The sequence below is a fragment of the Hypanus sabinus genome, assembly GCF_030144855.1.
Source record: "Hypanus sabinus isolate sHypSab1 chromosome X1 unlocalized genomic scaffold, sHypSab1.hap1 SUPER_X1_unloc_2, whole genome shotgun sequence".
Taxonomy (NCBI): Eukaryota; Metazoa; Chordata; class Chondrichthyes; order Myliobatiformes; family Dasyatidae; genus Hypanus; species Hypanus sabinus.
The window spans coordinates 17,501-37,572 of NW_026778968.1; the positions used below are offsets into that span (position 1 = coordinate 17,501).

At 46.7% G+C, this 20,072-nt stretch overlaps 2 long non-coding RNA genes across 2 annotated transcripts in view; both read left to right on the forward strand.

Annotated features, from left to right (window-relative positions):
- Positions 1 to 5,361: 5,361 nt before the first annotated feature.
- Positions 5,362 to 20,072, forward strand: part of LOC132385623 (uncharacterized) — a 102,329-nt gene continuing 87,618 nt past the window's right edge. The window contains exon 1 of the long non-coding RNA XR_009509213.1: positions 5,362 to 6,930. This is a non-coding gene — a long non-coding RNA (uncharacterized LOC132385623). The remainder of the gene's footprint in view (positions 6,931 to 20,072) is intronic.
- Positions 10,675 to 16,870, forward strand: LOC132385624 (uncharacterized). The gene is made up of 2 exons (XR_009509214.1): positions 10,675 to 16,483; positions 16,569 to 16,870. It is a non-coding gene; the product is annotated as an uncharacterized LOC132385624 (long non-coding RNA).

Here is a 20,072-nt window from a genome sequence, read left to right on the forward strand (position 1 = left end):
TTTTAGCCCACTGCCCGCATAATTTCAACCTAACCTATCAGTGACACGCTCTTCATTCTCCCGGCCCCAGAAAGGCCAATAAGAAAACCCAGATATTTTATTTCACCTATCGGGTGTTAAAAAATTCATAGTTAAAAGAATGGAGAGGTTCACCAATTAGCAGCTAATGTACCTTTAAGGGCTGAGGTGAGCCGGTCTCCTAGCAACAGCCAGGTTTGCAGTAGGTGGACAATTAGGTTTTAGTATCACATTAGTTAAAAGAGGCCCTGCGGGGGGAAGAAGGTGAGGGATGTTTTAACTGGATAGCAGTACTGTCTGGGTTTAGAGACTCCACAGAAGACCCGAGTGACGGACGAGAGTCGAGTTGGACCTTCCGGTCGGGAATCACGCTTTTTTGAAGGCAATTGGTTGGAGTCGAAATCGCAGACGCAAGATAAGCAGTAGGAACATTATTCTTTTATTTATTGTCTTACTTACATTATTGTCTTAATGATGTGGAAAGGCAAGGATAGGAGAGGTTGTGTGGATCGATACCTGCCACGTGGGCGAGTGGGTAACTCTGGTTAGTGTCCCTGGGGATTCCTTCTTAACCACGGTCAGGTTAAAAATAGTCCAGAACTTTCATTATGTGAAAATTCTGGAAAAATAGTCCCAACTACCTAAGGGAATTAAGAAGTAGGCCTACAGATTCTCCGCATGGCCTGAATGAGGCCCAAGGAGCTAGGCCGCCCTGGAATTAAACCCTTAGAAGTAGTATGACCTGTACAATTTTGTGCCTTTCGTTGTCTGGTCTAGGGGGTAGTACATACGCCAAGCGTGATTGGCTTGGTTTAAGCCATTTCAGGGGAGGTGTCGCCTTTCATTGTCTGGTCCAGGGGTAATACACACGGCAAGCTTGATCAACTTGACGGAGCCGGCTCGAGGAGGGTGTCTAATGTAAAGGCTCGAAACACCCGAAGATCCGAGAGTGCATTACTGATGATGTGTCCTGGCACATGATAATGAGAGGTTTCGATTTTCCTATACAAGCAGCTGGCTTAGGAGCTCAGACTTTAAATTCTGCAGACTAACCTTTGCCAGCTAAACATATAGATCCACCAGCCCTACACTTAAACCTAATCCTAAAGTCCAAAAGGGGCATACACCCCCATAAATAGGCAAATTCCAAGAGGGGTAGTCACCCCCATAAACCCTAGGCAACTTCCAAGGGGGGCATACACCCCCACAAACCCTAGGCATTCCCCGATTAACTTTTGATATTCTGAGAGGGGTAGGATTCAACAAGGGCAAGTGTGGGACCTGGTTAATGAAGGCGTGGGCCAGATCAAAGTGGCAGGGTGATGTGAAACAGAATCTCAAGTGGGGAGATCAGAAATCACAAGAGGGCTTTTTAGCCCACTGCCCGCATAATTTCAACCTAACCTATCAGTGACACGCTCTTCATTCTCCCGGCCCCAGAAAGGCCAATAAGAAAACCCAGATATTTTATTTCACCTATCGGGTGTTAAAAAATTCATAGTTAAAAGAATGGAGAGGTTCACCAATTAGCAGCTAATGTACCTTTAAGGGCTGAGGTGAGCCGGTCTCCTAGCAACAGCCAGGTTTGCAGTAGGTGGACAATTAGGTTTTAGTATCACATTAGTTAAAAGAGGCCCTGCGGGGGGAAGAAGGTGAGGGATGTTTTAACTGGATAGCAGTACTGTCTGGGTTTAGAGACTCCACAGAAGACCCGAGTGACGGACGAGAGTCGAGTTGGACCTTCCGGTCGGGAATCACGCTTTTTTGAAGGCAATTGGTTGGAGTCGAAATCGCAGACGCAAGATAAGCAGTAGGAACATTATTCTTTTATTTATTGTCTTACTTACATTATTGTCTTAATGATGTGGAAAGGCAAGGATAGGAGAGGTTGTGTGGATCGATACCTGCCACGTGGGCGAGTGGGTAACTCTGGTTAGTGTCCCTGGGGATTCCTTCTTAACCACGGTCAGGTTAAAAATAGTCCAGAACTTTCATTATGTGAAAATTCTGGAAAAATAGTCCCAACTACTAAAGGGAATTAAGAAGTAGGCCTACAGATTCTCCGCATGGCCTGAATGAGGCCCAAGGAGCTAGGCCGCCCTGGAATTAAACCCTTAGAAGTAGTATGACCTGTACAATTTTGTGCCTTTCGTTGTCTGGTCTAGGGGGTAGTACATACGCCAAGCGTGATTGGCTTGGTTTAAGCCATTTCAGGGGAGGTGTCGCCTTTCATTGTCTGGTCCAGGGGTAATACACACGGCAAGCTTGATCAACTTGACGGAGCCGGCTCGAGGAGGGTGTCTAATGTAAAGGCTCGAAACACCCGAAGATCCGAGAGTGCATTACTGATGATGTGTCCTGGCACATGATAATGAGAGGTTTCGATTTTCCTATACAAGCAGCTGGCTTAGGAGCTCAGACTTTAAATTCTGCAGACTAACCTTTGCCAGCTAAACATATAGATCCACCAGCCCTACACTTAAACCTAATCCTAAAGTCCAAAAGGGGCATACACCCCCATAAATAGGCAAATTCCAAGAGGGGTAGTCACCCCCATAAACCCTAGGCAACTTCCAAGGGGGGCATACACCCCCACAAACCCTAGGCATTCCCCGATTAACTTTTGATATTCTGAGAGGGGTAGGATTCAACAAGGGCAAGTGTGGGATCTGGTTAATGAAGGCATGGGCCAGATCAAAGTGGCAGGGTGATGTGAAACAGAATCTCAAGTGGGGAGATCAGAAATCACAAGAGGGCTTTTTAGCCCACTGCCCGCATAATTTCAACCTAACCCTAACCCTAACCCTAACCCTAACCCTAACCCTAACCCTAACCCAAACCCTAACCCTAACCCTAACCCTGACCCTGACCCTGACCCTGACCCTGACCCTGACCCTGACCCTGACCCTGACCCTGACCCTGACCCTGACCCTGACCCTAACCCTAACCCTAACCCTAACCCTAACCCTAACCCTAACCCTAACCCTAACCCTAACCCTAACCCTAACCCAAACCCAAACCCAAGGAGCTAGGCCGCCCTGGAATTAAACCCTTAGAAGTAGTATGACCTGTACAATTTTGTGCCTTTCGTTGTCTGGTCTAGGGGGTAGTACATACGCCAAGCGTGATTGGCTTGGCTTAAGCCATTTCAGGGGAGGTGTCGCCTTTCATTGTCTGGTCCAGGGGTAATACACACGGCAAGCTTGATCAACTTGACGGAGCCGGCTCGGGGAGGGTGTCTAATGTAAAGGCTCGAAACACCCGACGATCCGAGAGTGCATTACTGATGATGTGTCCTGGCACATGATAATGAGAGGTTTCGATTTTCCTATACAAGCAGCTGGCTTAGGAGCTCAGACTTTAAATTCTGCAGACTAACCTTTGCCAGCTAAACATATAGATCCACCAGCCCTACACTTAAACCTAATCCTAAAGTCCAAAAGGGGCATACACCCCCATAAATAGGCAAATTCCAAGAGGGGTAGTCACCCCCATAAACCCTAGGCAACTTCCAAGGGGGGCATACACCCCCACAAACCCTAGGCATTCCCCGATTAACTTTTGATATTCTGAGAGGGGTAGGATTCAACAAGGGCAAGTGTGGGACCTGGTTAATGAAGGCGTGGGCCAGATCAAAGTGGCAGGGTGATGTGAAACAGAATCTCAAGTGAGGAGATCAGAAATCACAAGAGGGCTTTTTAGCCCACTGCCCGCATAATTTCAACCTAACCTATCAGTGACACGCTCTTCATTCTCCCGGCCCCAGAAAGGCCAATAAGAAAACCCAGATATTTTATTTCACCTATTAGGTGTTCAAAAATTCATAGTTAAAAGAATGGAGAGGTTCACCAATCAGCAGCTAATGTACCTTTAAGGGCTGAGGTGAGCCGGTCTCCTAGCAACAGCCAGGTTTGCAGCAGGTGGACAATTAGGTTTTAGTATCACATTAGTTAAAAGAGGCCCTGCGGGGGGAAGAAGGTGAGGGACGTTTTAACTGGATAGCAGTACTGTCTGGGTTTAGAGACTCCACAGAAGACCCGAGTGACGGACGAGAGTCGAGTTGGACCTTCCGGTCGGGAATCACGCTTTTTTGAAGGCAATTTGTTGGAGTCGAAATCGCAGACGCAAGATAAGCAGTAGGAACATTATTCTTTTATTTATTGTCTTACTTACATTATTGTCTTAATGATGTGGAAAGGCAAAGATAGGAGAGGTTGTGTGGATCGATACCTGCCACGTGGGCGAGTGGGTAACTCTGGTTAGTGTCCCTGGGGATTCCTTCTTAACCACGGTCAGGTTAAAAATAGTCCAGAACTTTCATTATGTGAAAATTCTGGAAAAATAGTCCCAACTACCTAAGGGAATTAAGAAGTAGGCCTACAGATTCTCCGCATGGCCTGAGTGAGGCCCAAGGAGCTAGGCCGCCCTGGAATTAAACCCTTAGAAGTAGTATGACCTGTACAATTTTGTGCCTTTCGTTGTCTGGTCTAGGGGGTAGTACATACGCCAAGCGTGATTGGCTTGGCTTAAGCCATTTCAGGGGAGGTGTCGCCTTTCATTGTCTGGTCCAGGGGTAATACACACGGCAAGCTTGATCAACTTGACGGAGCCGGCTCGGGGAGGGTGTCTAATGTAAAGGCTCGAAACACCCGACGATCCGAGAGTGCATTACTGATGATGTGTCCTGGCACATGATAATGAGAGGTTTCGATTTTCCTATACAAGCAGCTGGCTTAGGAGCTCAGACTTTAAATTCTGCAGACTAACCTTTGCCAGCTAAACATATAGATCCACCAGCCCTACACTTAAACCTAATCCTAAAGTCCAAAAGGGGCATACACCCCCATAAATAGGCAAATTCCAAGAGGGGTAGTCACCCCCATAAACCCTAGGCAACTTCCAAGGGGGGCATACACCCCCACAAACCCTAGGCATTCCCCGATTAACTTTTGATATTCTGAGAGGGGTAGGATTCAACAAGGGCAAGTGTGGGACCTGGTTAATGAAGGCGTGGGCCAGATCAAAGTGGCAGGGTGATGTGAAACAGAATCTCAAGTGAGGAGATCAGAAATCACAAGAGGGCTTTTTAGCCCACTGCCCGCATAATTTCAACCTAACCTATCAGTGACACGCTCTTCATTCTCCCGGCCCCAGAAAGGCCAATAAGAAAACCCAGATATTTTATTTCACCTATTAGGTGTTCAAAAATTCATAGTTAAAAGAATGGAGAGGTTCACCAATCAGCAGCTAATGTACCTTTAAGGGCTGAGGTGAGCCGGTCTCCTAGCAATAGCCAGGTTTGCAGCAGGTGGACAATTAGGTTTTAGTATCACATTAGTTAAAAGAGGCCCTGCGGGGGGAAGAAGGTGAGGGACGTTTTAACTGGATAGCAGTACTGTCTGGGTTTAGAGACTCCACAGAAGACCCGAGTGACGGACGAGAGTCGAGTTGGACCTTCCGGTCGGGAATCACGCTTTTTTGAAGGCAATTCGTTGGAGTCGAAATCGCAGACGCAAGATAAGCAGTAGGAACATTATTCTTTTATTTATTGTCTTACTTACATTATTGTCTTAATGATGTGGAAAGGCAAAGATAGGAGAGGTTGTGTGGATCGATACCTGCCACGTGGGCGAGTGGGTAACTCTGGTTAGTGTCCCTGGGGATTCCTTTTTAACCACGGTCAGGTTAAAAATAGTCCAGAACTTTCATTATGTGAAAATTCTGGAAAAATAGTCCCAACTACCTAAGGGAATTAAGAAGTAGGCCTACAGATTCTCCGCATGGCCTGAGTGAGGCCCAAGGAGCTAGGCCGCCCTGGAATTAAACCCTTAGAAGTAGTATGACCTGTACAATTTTGTGCCTTTCGTTGTCTGGTCTAGGGGGTAGTACATACGCCAAGCGTGATTGGCTTGGTTTAAGCCATTTCAGGGGAGGTGTCGCCTTTCATTGTCTGGTCCAGGGGTAATACACACGGCAAGCTTAATCAACTTGACGGAGCCGGCTCGGGGAGGGTGTCTAATGTAAAGGCTCGAAACACCCGACGATCCGAGAGTGCATTACTGATGATGTGTCCTGGCACATGATAATGAGAGGTTTCGATTTTCCTATACAAGCAGCTGGCTTAGGAGCTCAGACTTTAAATTCTGCAGACTAACCTTTGCCAGCTAAACATATAGATCCACCAGCCCTACACTTAAACCTAATCCTAAAGTCCAAAAGGGGCATACACCCCCATAAATAGGCAAATTCCAAGAGGGGTAGTCACCCCCATAAACCCTAGGCAACTTCCAAGGGGGGCATACACCCCCACAAACCCTAGGCATTCCCCGATTAACTTTTGATATTCTGAGAGGGGTAGGATTCAACAAGGGCAAGTGTGGGACCTGGTTAATGAAGGCGTGGGCCAGATCAAAGTGGCAGGGTGATGTGAAACAGAATCTCAAGTGAGGAGATCAGAAATCACAAGAGGGCTTTTTAGCCCACTGCCCGCATAATTTCAACCTAACCTATCAGTGACACGCTCTTCATTCTCCCGGCCCCAGAAAGGCCAATAAGAAAACCCAGATATTTTATTTCACCTATTAGGTGTTCAAAAATTCATAGTTAAAAGAATGGAGAGGTTCACCAATCAGCAGCTAATGTACCTTTAAGGGCTGAGGTGAGCCGGTCTCCTAGCAACAGCCAGGTTTGCAGCAGGTGGACAATTAGGTTTTAGTATCACATTAGTTAAAAGAGGCCCTGCGGGGGGAAGAAGGTGAGGGACGTTTTAACTGGATAGCAGTACTGTCTGGGTTTAGAGACTCCACAGAAGACCCGAGTGACGGACGAGAGTCGAGTTGGACCTTCCGGTCGGGAATCACGCTTTTTTGAAGGCAATTCGTTGGAGTCGAAATCGCAGACGCAAGATAAGCAGTAGGAACATTATTCTTTTATTTATTGTCTTACTTACATTATTGTCTTAATGATGTGGAAAGGCAAAGATAGGAGAGGTTGTGTGGATCGATACCTGCCACGTGGGCGAGTGGGTAACTCTGGTTAGTGTCCCTGGGGATTCCTTCTTAACCACGGTCAGGTTAAAAATAGTCCAGAACTTTCATTATGTGAAAATTCTGGAAAAATAGTCCCAACTACCTAAGGGAATTAAGAAGTAGGCCTACAGATTCTCCGCATGGCCTGAGTGAGGCCCAAGGAGCTAGGCCGCCCTGGAATTAAACCCTTAGAAGTAGTATGACCTGTACAATTTTGTGCCTTTCGTTGTCTGGTCTAGGGGGTAGTACATACGCCAAGCGTGATTGGCTTGGCTTAAGCCATTTCAGGGGAGGTGTCGCCTTTCATTGTCTGGTCCAGGGGTAATACACACGGCAAGCTTGATCAACTTGACGGAGCCGGCTCGGGGAGGGTGTCTAATGTAAAGGCTCGAAACACCCGACGATCCGAGAGTGCATTACTGATGATGTGTCCTGGCACATGATAATGAGAGGTTTCGATTTTCCTATACAAGCAGCTGGCTTAGGAGCTCAGAATTTAAATTCTGCAGACTAACCTTTGCCAGCTAAACATATAGATCCACCAGCCCTACACTTAAACCTAATCCTAAAGTCCAAAAGGGGCATACTCCCGCATAAATAGGCAAATTCCAAGAGGGGTAGTCACCCCCATAAACCCTAGGCAACTTCCAAGGGGGGCATACACCCCCACAAACCCTAGGCATTCCCCGATTAACTTTTGATATTCTGAGAGGGGTAGGATTCAATAAGGGCAAGTGTGGGACCTGGTTAATGAAGGCGTGGGTCAGATCAAAGTGGCAGGGTGATGTGAAACAGAATCTCAAGTGAGGAGATCAGAAATCACAAGAGGGCTTTTTAGCCCACTGCCCGCATAATTTCAACCTAACCCTAACCCTAATTCTGCAGACTAACCTTTGCCAGCTAAACATATAGATCCACCAGCCCTACACTTAAACCTAATCCTAAAGTCCAAAAGGGGCATACACCCCCATAAATAGGCAAATTCCAAGAGGGGTAGTCACCCCCACAAACCCTAGGCAACTTCCAAGGGGGGCATACACCCCCACAAACCCTAGGCATTCCCCGATTAACTTTTGCTAAATCCCCATAAATTAGATATTCTGAGAGGGGTAGGATTCAACAAGGGCAAGTGTGGGACCTGGTTAATGAAGGCGTGGGCCAGATCAAAGTGGCAGGGTAATGTGAAACAGAATCTCAAGTGAGGAGATCAGAAATCACAAGAGGGCTTTTTAGCCCACTGCCCGCATAATCTCAACCTAACCCTAACATTAGTTAAAAGAGGCCCTGCGGGGGGAGGAAGGTGAGGGACGTTTTAACTGGATAGCAGTACTGTCTGGGTTTAGAGACTCCACAGAAGACCCGAATGACGGAAGAGAGTCGAGTTGGACCTCCCGGTCGGGAATCACACTTTTTTGAAGGCAGTCCGTTGGAGTCGAAATCGCAGACGTAAGAGAAGCAGTAGGAACATTATTCTTTTATTTATTGTCTTGCTTACATTATTGTCTTAATGATGTGGAAAGGCAAAGATGGGAGAGGTTGTGTGGATCGATACCTGCCAGGTGGGCGAGGGGATAACTCCGGTTACTACCGGGACCCCAGTGCCCCTGGGGATTCCTTCTTAACCACGGTCAGATTAAAAATAGTCCAGAACCTTCATTATGTGAAGCTTCTGGAAAAATAGTCCCAACTACTAAAGGGAATTATGAAGCAGGCCCACAGATTCTCCGCATGGCCTGAATGAGGCCCAAGGAGCTAGGCCGCCCTGGAATTAAACCCTTAGAAGTAGTATGACCTGCACAATTTTATGCCTTTCGTTGTCTGGTCTAGGGGTAATACATACGCCAAGCTTGATCGCCTTGGCTGAACCGTCTCAGGGGAGGTGTCGCCTTTCATTGTCTGGTCCAGGGGTAATACACACGCCAAGCTTGATCGCCTTGACGGAGCCGTCTCGAGGAGGGTGTCTAATGTAAAGGCTCGAAACACCTGACGATCCGAGAGTGCATTACTGATGATGTGTCCTGGGACATGATAATGAAAGGTTTCGATTTTCCCATACAAGCCTAGCTGGCTTAGCAGCTCAGACTTCAAATTCTGCAGACTAACCTCTGCCAGCTAAACATATAGATCCACCAGCCCTACACTTAAACCTAATCCTAAAGTCCAAAAGGGGCACACACCCCCACAAACGTTATGCAAATTCCAAGAGGGGTAGACACCCCCACAAACCCTAGGCAACTTCCAAGGGGGGCACACACCCCCACAAACCCTAGGCACTCCCCGATTAACCCTTGCTAAATCCCCATAAATCGGATATTCTATGTCGAGAGGGGTAGGATTCAATAAGGGTAAGTGTTGGACCTGGTTAATGAAGGCGTGGGCCAGATCAAAGTGGCAGGGTGATGTGAAACAGAATCTCAAGTGAGGAGATCAGAAATCACAAGAGGGCTTTTTAGCCCACTGCCCGCATAATCTTAACCTAACCTATCAGTGACACGCTCTTCATTCTCCCGGCCCAAGAAAGGCCAATAAGAAAACCCAGATATTTTAACTTAAAAATTGACATAGAAATTGGAGATTAAGACCAACCCCAATTAGCAGTTAATGTACCTTTAAGGGCTGAGCAAACAAGGTGGGCCAGTTTCTTAGCAACAGCCAGGTTTGCAGCAGGTGGACAATTAGGTTTTAGTATAACATTAGTTAAAAGAGGCCCTGCGGGGGGAGGAAGGTGAGGGGCGTTTTAACTGGATAGCAGTACTGTCTGGGTTTAGAGACTCCACAGAAGACCCGAGTGACGGAAGAGAGTCGAGTTGGACCTCCCGGTCGGGAATCACACTTTTTTGAAGGCAATCCGTTGGAGTCGAAACCGCAGACGTAAGAGAAGCAGTAGGAACATTATTCTTTTATTTATTGTCTTGCTTACATTATTGTCTTAATGATGTGGAAAGGCAAAGATGGGAGAGGTTGTGTGGATCGATACCTGCCAGGTGGGCGAGGGGATAACTCCGGTTACTACCGGGACCCCAGTGCCCCTGGGGATTCCTTCTTAACCACGGTCAGGTTAAAAATAGTCCAGAACCTTCATTATGTGAAAATTTTGGAAAAATAGTCCCAGCTACTAAAGGGAATTATGAAGCAGGCCCACAGATTCTCCGCATGGCCTGAATGAGGCCCAAGGAGCTAGGCCGCCCTGGAATTAAACCCTTAGAAGTAGTATGACCTGCACAATTTTATGCCTTTCGTTGTCTGGTCTAGGGGTAATACATACGCCAAGCTTGATCGCCTTGGCTGAACCGTTTCAGGGGAGGTGTCGCCTTTCATTGTCTGGTCCAGGGGTAATACACACGCCAAGCTTGATCGCCTTGACGGAGCCGTCTCGGGGAGGGTGTCTAATGTAAAGGCTCGAAACACCTGACGATCCGAGAGTGCATTACTGATGATGTGTCCTGGGACATGATAATGAAAGGTTTCGATTTTCCCATACAAGCCTAGCTGGCTTAGCAGCTCAGACTTCAAACTCTGCAGACTAACCTCTGCCAGCTAAACATATATATCCACCAGCCCTACACTTAAACCTAACCCTAAAGTCCAAAAGGGGTACACACCCCCACAAACCTTAGGCAAATTCCAAGAGGGGCAGACACCCCCACAAACCCTAGGGAACTTCCAAGGGGGGCACACACCCCCACAAACCCTAGGCACTCCCCGATTAACCCTTGCTAAACCCCCACAAACCGGATATCCTATGTCGAGAGGGGCAAGATTCAACAAGGGCAAGTGTGGGACCTGGTTAATGAAGGCGTGGGCCAGATCAAAGTGGCAGGGTGATGTGAAACGGAATCTCAAGTGAGGAGATCAGAAATCACAAGAGGGCTTTTTAGCCCACTGCCCGCATAATCTCAACCTAACCCTAACCCTAACCCTAACCCTGACGATCCGAGAGTGAATTACTGACGATGTGTCCTGGGACATGACAATGAAGGGCTTCGACCATATTAACTTGATTTCCCCATACAAGCCTAGCTGGCTTAGTAGCTCAGACTTCAGACTCTGCAGACTAACCTCTGTCAGCCAAGCATATAGATCCACCAGCCCTACACTTAAACCTAATCCTAAAGTCCAAAAGGGGCACACACCCCCACAAAACGTAGGCAAATTCCAAGAGGGGCAGACACCCCCACAAACCCTAGGTAACTTCCAAGGGGGGCATACACCCCCACAAACCCTAGGCACTCCCCGATTAACCTTTGCTAAATCCCCATAAATCGGATATTCTATGTCGAGAGGGGTAGGATTCAACAAGGGCAAGTGTGGGACCTGGTTAATGAAGGCGTGGGCCAGATCAAAGTGGCAGGGTGATGTGAAACAGAATCTCAAGTGAGGAGATCAGAAATCACAAGAGGGCTTTTTAGCCCACTGCCCGCATAATCTCAACCTAACCTATCAGTGACACGCTCTTCATTCTCCCGGCCCAAGAAAGGCCAATAAGAAAACCCAGATATTTTAACTTAAAAATTGACATAGAAGTTGGAGATTAAGACCAACCCCAATTAGCAGTTAATGTACCTTTAAGGGCTGAGCAAACAAGGTGGGCCAGTTTCTTAGCAACAGCCAGGTTTGCAGCAGGTGGACAATTAGGTTTTAGTATCACATTAGTTAAAAGAGGCCCTGCGGGGGGAAGAAGGTGAGGGACGTTTTAACTGGATAGCAGTACTGTCTGGGTTTAGAGACTCCACAGAAGACCCGAGTGACGGAAGAGAGTCGAGTTGGCCCTCCCGGTCGGGAATCACGCTTTTTCGCAGATGCAAGACAAGGAGTAGGAACATTATTCTTTTATTTATTGTCTTACTTACATTATTGTCTTAATGATGTGGAAAGGCAAAGATGGGAGAGGTTGTGTGGATCGATACCTGCCAGGTGGGCGAGGGGATAACTCCGGTTACTACCGGGACCCCAGTGCCCCTGGGGATTCCTTCTTAACCACGGTCAGATTAAAAATAGTCCAGAACCTTCATTATGTGAAGCTTCTGGAAAAATAGTCCCAACTACTAAAGGGAATTATGAAGCAGGCCCACAGATTCTCCGCATGGCCTGAATGAGGCCCAAGGAGCTAGGCCGCCCTGGAATTAAACCCTTAGAAGTAGTATGACCTGCACAATTTTATGCCTTTCGTTGTCTGGTCTAGGGGTAATACATACGCCAAGCTTGATCGCCTTGGCTGAACCGTCTCAGGGGAGGTGTTGCCTTTCATTGTCTGGTCCAGGGGTAATACACACGCCAAGCTTGATCGCCTTGACGGAGCCGTCTCGAGGAGGGTGTCTAATGTAAAGGCTCGAAACACCTGACGATCCGAGAGTGCATTACTGATGATGTGTCCTGGGACATGATAATGAAAGGTTTCGATTTTCCCATACAAGCCTAGCTGGCTTAGCAGCTCAGACTTCAAACTCTGTAGACTAACCTCTGCCAGCTAAGCATATAGATGCACCAGCCCTACACTCAAACCTAATCCTAAAGTCCAAAAGGGGCACACACCCCCACAAACCTTAGGCAAATTCCAAGAGGGGCAGACACCCCCACAAACCCTAGGTAACTTCCAAGGGGGGCACACACCCCCACAAACCCTAGGCACTCCCCGATTAACCCTTGCTAAATCCCCATAAACCGGATATCCTATGTCGAGAGGGGTAGGGTTCAATAAGGGCAAGCGTGGGACCTGGTTAATGAAGGCGTGGGCCAGATCAAAGTGGCAGGGTGATGTGAAACGGAATCTCGAGGAGATCAAAAATCACAAGAGGGCTTTTTAGCCCACTGCCCGCATAATCTCAACGTAACCTATCACTGACAAGCTCTTCATTCTCCCGGCCCACGAAAGGCCAATAAGAAAGCCCAGATACACACAAGGCGAGAGAGAACTAGTAAATTAAACCCCGGATGGGGACGACAGACATGTCAGTGCTAAACATAGGTACAGCTCTGCTGAATGCCCAGTAAACACTTTGAATTTAACCCATGCAATCCCAGGCATACATGTGCCAGGTAATGATATTTACCTGGTTTTTTGGTGATATTTACACCCGGTTCGCTGAACCAAGTGGTGTCGGACTACGATATTGAAAGGCATGGCCCAGATTAACCTGACTTCCCTGTACAAGACTTCAAACTCTGCAGACTAACCTCTGCCAGCCAAACATGTAGATCCACCAGCCCTACACTCAAACCTAATCCTAAAGTCCAAAAGGGGCACACACCCCCACAAACTCTAGGCAAATTCCAAAAGAGGCACACACCCCCACAAACCCTAGGCAAATTCCAAAAGGGGCACACACCCCCACAAACCCTAGGCACTCCCCGATCTCATACTTCAAATTCTGCAGGCTAACCTCTGCCAGCCAAACATATACATCCACCAGCCCTATACTCAAACCTAATCCTAAAGTCCAAAAGGGGCACACACCCCCACAAACCCTAGGCACTCCCCGATTAACCCTGGCTATGGCCCCACAAACCCTAAACACACCCCTATTAAACCTTGCTAAACCCCCACAAACTGGATATCCTATTTCAAGGGGAATAAGATTCAACAAGGGCAAGTATTGGACCTGGTTAATGAAAGCGTGGGCCAGATCAAAGTGGCAGGGTCACGTGAAACTGAATCTCAAGTGGCGAGATCAAAAATCACAAGAGGGCTAATTAGCCCACTGCCCGCATAATCCCAACCTAACCCTAACCCTAACCCTACTCAAACCTAATCCTAAAGTCCACCAGCCCTACACTCAAACCTAACCCTAAAGTCCAAAGGGGGAACACACCCCCAGAAACCCTAGGCAAATTCCAAAAGGGGCACATACCCCCACAAACCCTAGGCAAATTCCAAAAGGGGCACACACCCCCACAAACCCTAGGCAATTTCCAAAAGGGGCACACACCCCCACAAACCCTAGGCACTCCCCGATTAACCCTTGCTAAACCCCCACAAACCGGATACCCTATCAGGGGTCGGCAACCCGCGGCTCCGGAGCCACTTGTGGCTCTTTCACCTCTGTGCTGCGGCTCCCTGTGGCTTTGGGAAATAATTGGCCAGTATTTAATTAAAATGTATTTTATGTTAGTTTGTTAGCTTTTGAAATGTAATTCTAAATTTGAAGATTATGGTGATCTTGTACAATCTAAATAAGACTTTGTGGCGACACATTTCCTGGCACATCTGAAACGGCTCGCAATTAGCCAGCGTTCAGGCTAAGGGAGATAGCCTACGGGGGTTTGTGAGTACGTGTCTTTTGCAGCATCCGCGCCCATGGGGGCTGGGTTGAGGGAGGCTTAAAAGCAAGGCTGTTTAGTTCGAATAAAGTTATTCGACTGCAGTTTACTGACTGCGTGAGCACACCGCTACAACGTGTTTTTATCGCTATTAATACACGTCACCACTGCCAATACCTGACACCCGTCAGTGCGCGATTTCTTTAATTTTTCGATCCAAGGTAAGCCAACTATGGAGAATTCTAAAAACAGAAAAGTGACTGAAGAAAACAGAACGTTTAATGATACGTGGACAGATTCATTTGCTTTCACTGTTGACGAGACTGGTTTACATATGAGATTGCTTAATATGCAATGAGAAACTAGCAAACAACAAAAAGTCAAATGTCGCAAGGCATTTCCAGAATAAACACGCAGCCTTTGCTCAAAAATATCCGGATGGAGATGAGAGAAAAAAAGCCGTTTCGGAACTGATACGGAAGGTTGATCTGAGCAAAAATCATTTCCAGAAATGGATGAAGTCTGGAAAATCAACGACATACGCTAGTTACATTGCCGCTCAGGAAATAGTCAGGCACGGGAAGCAGTTTACAGATGGTGAATATATAAAAGAATCTTTCATTAAGATTTCAGAACATCTATTCACGGACTTTAAAAACAAGAGTGAAATTGTGCAGAAAATCAGGGATATGCCCCTCTCTGCAAAGACTGTCAAAGACAGAACCATAAAAATGGCAGAAGACATCACAAGACAGCAAATTAAAGACATCAATTCAGCTGTGGCCTACTCGATTGCCTGTGACGAGTCTAAAGACAAAGGTGATATTGAACAAATAGCGCTGTTCTGCCAGTATGTAAACTGCCGGGCCACAGGAAGAAATGATTGAGTTGATACCTCTAAAAGGCCAAACACAGGGGGGGAGTACATCTGTGAGGCTGTCTTGAATTGTTTAAGAGCCAAAGGAATAAAGACCACCCATCTGGTGTCAGTAGCTACTGGTGTCAGGGCACCGAATATGACGGGAACGCACCAAGGGATTTGTGGCTTTACTGCAGAAGTCGCTGGACAGAAAGCTGCTGACTTTTCACTGCATCTTGCACCAAGAGGCACTGTGCGCTCAAACATTTCCTCCGGAATGCACAGAAGTAATGGATGTTGTCATTCAGATTGTCAATAAAATAATGGCAAAAAGTTTAAATCATCGTCAATTCTGTTTGTTACTGGACGAGCTGGAAAGCGCATATTCTGATCTCCTGCTGCACAACAAAGTCCGGTGGCTGTCCAAAGGGGAGGTGCTGAAACGCTTTGTCGCGTGTCTGGAAGAAGTGAAAACTTTCCTGGGCAGCAAAGGGCTCACCTTTCCTGAGCTGGAACAGCCAGAGTGGCTGGAAAAGCTACACTTCATGGTAGACATGACAGCGCACCTGAACACGCTGAACACAGCTCTTCAGGGGAAAGGACGCACAGCCCTGCACATGATGGAGGATGTTTTGGCATTCGAGCGCAAGTTGACAGTGCTTTCCAGAGATTGACAGAAAGGCACTTTGTCTCACTTCCCCAATTTGAGAGAGTTCAAACAAGGTCACGACATGATAAATTCGGAGTATTTACATTCTGCAATTATCGCAATGCAAACATCGTTTGGGAAACGCTTCTGTGAGTTCAGAGAGGAAAAAAAACACATTATCCTTCCCGGTCACTCCCCTAAGCATCGATTCATCTCTACTGAATACGACTGCATTGGCAGGTGTGAGTAAACCTGATCTTGAGATGGAACTGGCCGACATAGCCGACGAAGACATATGGGTGTCCAAGTTTAGACGCTTGACAGCAGACCTTGAAGATGTTGCCCGTCAGAAGGCCGTTCTTGCTCAGAATCACAAAAGGAGTGATATTGAAAACCTCCTCCAACTGGACAAACTTGTGTTCGAAACATAGAATGCTTTCCCCGACATTTATGTAAACATTAAAAAGTATGCGCTTGGAGTCCTGTCGATCTTTGGATCCACATATGTATGTGAGCAGGTGTTCTCCAACATGAACTTTATTAAAAACAAACATCGCGCACGCCTCACAGATGACAGCTTGCGATCCTGTGTAAAGATGAAGGTGACGTCATACAGCCCTGATGTGCAGACGCTGTGCGCTGAGGTCCAGGAGCAGAAATCCAATTAACCAAGTATGATAAATATTTTAATTGCCTATTGTTTTACGTATATTCATATTTTTTCGTTGTTCATTGTAATAGTCCTTTTATTTTTCAGGTTGACAGCTGTCTGACGTTATTTTTGGTTTGCTGCTGGCGGAAAATTTAAGTTCGGCGTTTTTCATAAATACAAGAAGGACTCAAATAGACATTGAGTATTTTACTTAAAAGTAACCTTCAACCCAACGTCTTTTTTTCGGAGTTCAAAATGTTTTTGTTGCATGCAGAAATGTAATTTCGTTTTCTCTGCAGGAGTTCATCAATTTCATAAATGCAACACATTATAGTTTGTTTATACATAGCATAAAGGCAAAAAAAACGTTGTATGCAGTGTTATTTCATTTTAAATGTCAAACGGGTTTTGCGGCTCCCAGTGTTTTATTTTCTGTGGGAAACGGGTCCAAGTGGCTCTTTCAGTGGTAAAGGTTGCTGACCCCTGCCCTATGTCAAGGGGAATAAGATTCAACAAAGGCAAGTATTGGACCTGGTTAATGAAAGCGTGGGCCAGATTAAAGTGGCAGGGTCAGGTGAAACTGAATCTCAAGTGGCGAGATCAAAAATCACAAGGGGGCTAATTAGCCCACTGCCCGCATAATCCCAACCTAACACAATGGCTGTTTGGCTGTGTACAACATTTCCACCTGCAGATATCCTGCGGCCTGGACTGATCCCTTCTTGACAACACTTCCACCTTGTGGTGTCCTGCCGCAATGACAGTTCGTCCGTAGACAATACTCCCACCTGGTGGTGTCCTGTCATAACAACAGATCAGATGTGGACAATACTCCCACCTGGTGGTGTCCTGCCACAATGACAGTTCGTCCGTAGACAATACTCCCACCTGGTGGTGCCCTGACATAACGACAGATCGGATGTGGAGAATACTCCCACCTGGTGGTGTCCTGTCACAATGAAGGATTAGGTGAAGACAGAAATCCCACCTGGTGGTGACCTGTAGGTATGACAGTTTTGCAACAAAATCCTAACCCTTACCCTCATGCGACCCTACCCGCCATAGCAGTTCATACATCACTGCTCAAAACTCGTGACTGCCACATATATACATCCAGCAGCTCAACACTCAAACCAAAGCGTAAAGTGCAAAAGGGGCACACACCCCCACAAACCCTAGGCAAATTCCAAAAGGGGCACACACTCCCACTAGGCACTCCCCGATTAACCCTTGCTAATCCCTAACGAACCGGAGAGGGCAAGATTCAATAAAGGCAAGTGTGGGACCTGGTTAATGAAGGCGTGGGCCAGATCAAAGTGGCAGGGTCACGTGAAACAGAATCTCAAGTGAGGATATCAAAAATCACAAGAGGGCTTTTTAGCCCACTGCCCGCATAATTTCAACCTAACCCACGAAAGGCCAATATCTCAACCTAACCCTAACCCTCTGCAGCCTAAACCCTCCCAACCAAACATAAACATCCACCAGCCCTACACACAAACCTAACCCTAAAGTCCAAAAGGGGCACACACCCCCACAAACCTTAAACACTTCCCGACGAGCCCTGGCTCCAGCCCCACAAACCCTAAGCACACCCTGATTGACCCCTGCTAAGCCCCCACATACCTGATATATACCTCCACCAGCCCAGCACACAAACCTAATCCTAAAGTCCAAAAAGGACACACACCCCCACAAACCCTAGGCACTCCCCGATTAACCCTTGCTAAACCCCCACAAACTGGATATCCTAGGTCAAGTGGAACAAGGTTCAACAGAGGCAAGTGTGGGACCTGGTTAATGAAGGTGTGGGCCAGATCAAAGTGGCAGGGTGATGTGAAACAGAATCTCAAGTGAGGAGATCAAAAATCACAAGAGGGCTTTTTAGCCCACTGCCCGCATAATCTCAACCTTACCCCGTAACTGGGTGTCAGACCAGCAGACAAAGAAGAATCCATTGGATTCTGGTTGTACTATATTCAAAAGTGCTTATTAGTAAAATAAGCAAATCAATACCAATAATGCAAATATATAGATAATACACGTTAGCAATAATAAACCTAAAAGTGCGGGAATAATAATAATCAATAATAAACAAGCTCTATCGATGTCTAGGGGATAATGAATTGTCATAGAAAAGTATAAAGTTCAGTTCATACGTGCTGAGGTGGATATTGGTGTTTGTGTTGTAATCGTTGGAGAGAGAGTCAGAGCGAGCGAGATGTAGCAGCTACAGTCAGGCAAACCTTCCTTTGCATTCTTGTTCCGACATGTTGTTGTTGTGGCCATTCAGTTAATGACCCCTCTGTCCTTCAGCTAGACCATTCTTCTGTGGTGGACTCATCACTCTGGCATGAGTGGACACAAACACAAGTCCCCACCGGTCCTGCTATAACACTGTGAGTTTAAATGACCGACCTTTGTTTGGTCTCCGATGCCCCACGCCTTCCCATGGGTTCCAACACTCAGTGCTCTATCAGCAATCAGCAATCAGTGCTCAATGGTGTGTCTCCTGGTGTGGCTAAAGGGTGTCTCTCCTGACCTCACTTTTATCCCTGCTCATGGGGTCTCAGTTGTCAATCAATTTTGAATGGCTGTGCCCATCAAACCAGCCCAATTGGGCTGTTCTCTGAGGAATTTTAATGAACAGAATGGTATAAGATAAATAACCCTCTCAGAAGTCATAATACGGTGAATCAACAAGTCTCTCTCCCCTCTCTTATCTGTAGCAGATGTTCTTGCATGTTTTTGTTCCATTTCTCTCTCATGAGCAGCATAGCAACAGTAACTGTTTGCGATTCTCCCGGGGGGGGGGGGGGCGGGAACATGGGCAATTAACCATATAACCATATAACAATCACAGCACGGAAACAGGCCATCTTGGCCCTCCTAGTCCGTGCCGAACCCTTAATCTCACCTAGTCCCACCTACCCGCACTCAGCCCATAACCCTCCACTCCTTTCCTGTCCATATACCTATCCAATTTTACCTTAAATGACACAACTGAACTGGCCTCTACTACTTCTACAGGAAGCTCATTCCACACAGCTATCACTCTTTGAGTAAAGAAATACCCCCTCGTGTTTCCCTTAAACTTCTGCCCCCAACTCTCAAATCATGTCCTCTAGTTTGAATCTCCCCTACTCTCAATGGAAACAGCCTGTTCACGTCAACTCTATCTATCCCTCTCAAAATTTTAAATACCTCAATCAAATCCCCCCTCAACCTTCTACGCTCCAATGAATAGAGACCTAACTTGTTCAACCTTTCTCTGTAACTTAATTGCTGAAACCCAGGTAACATCCTAGTAAATCGTCTCTGCACTCTCTCTAATTTATTGATATCTTTCCTATAATTCGGTGACCAGAACTGCACACAATATTCCAAATTTGGCCTTACCAATGCCTTGTACAACTTTAGCATTACATCCCAACTGTACTCAATACTTTGATTTATAAAGGCCAGCGTTCCAAAAGCCCTCTTCACCACCCTATCTACATGAGCCTCCACTTTCAGGGAACTATGCACAGTTATTCCTAGATCTCTCTGTTCCTCTGCATTCCTCAATGCCCTACCATTTACTCTGTATGTTCTATTTGGATTATTCCT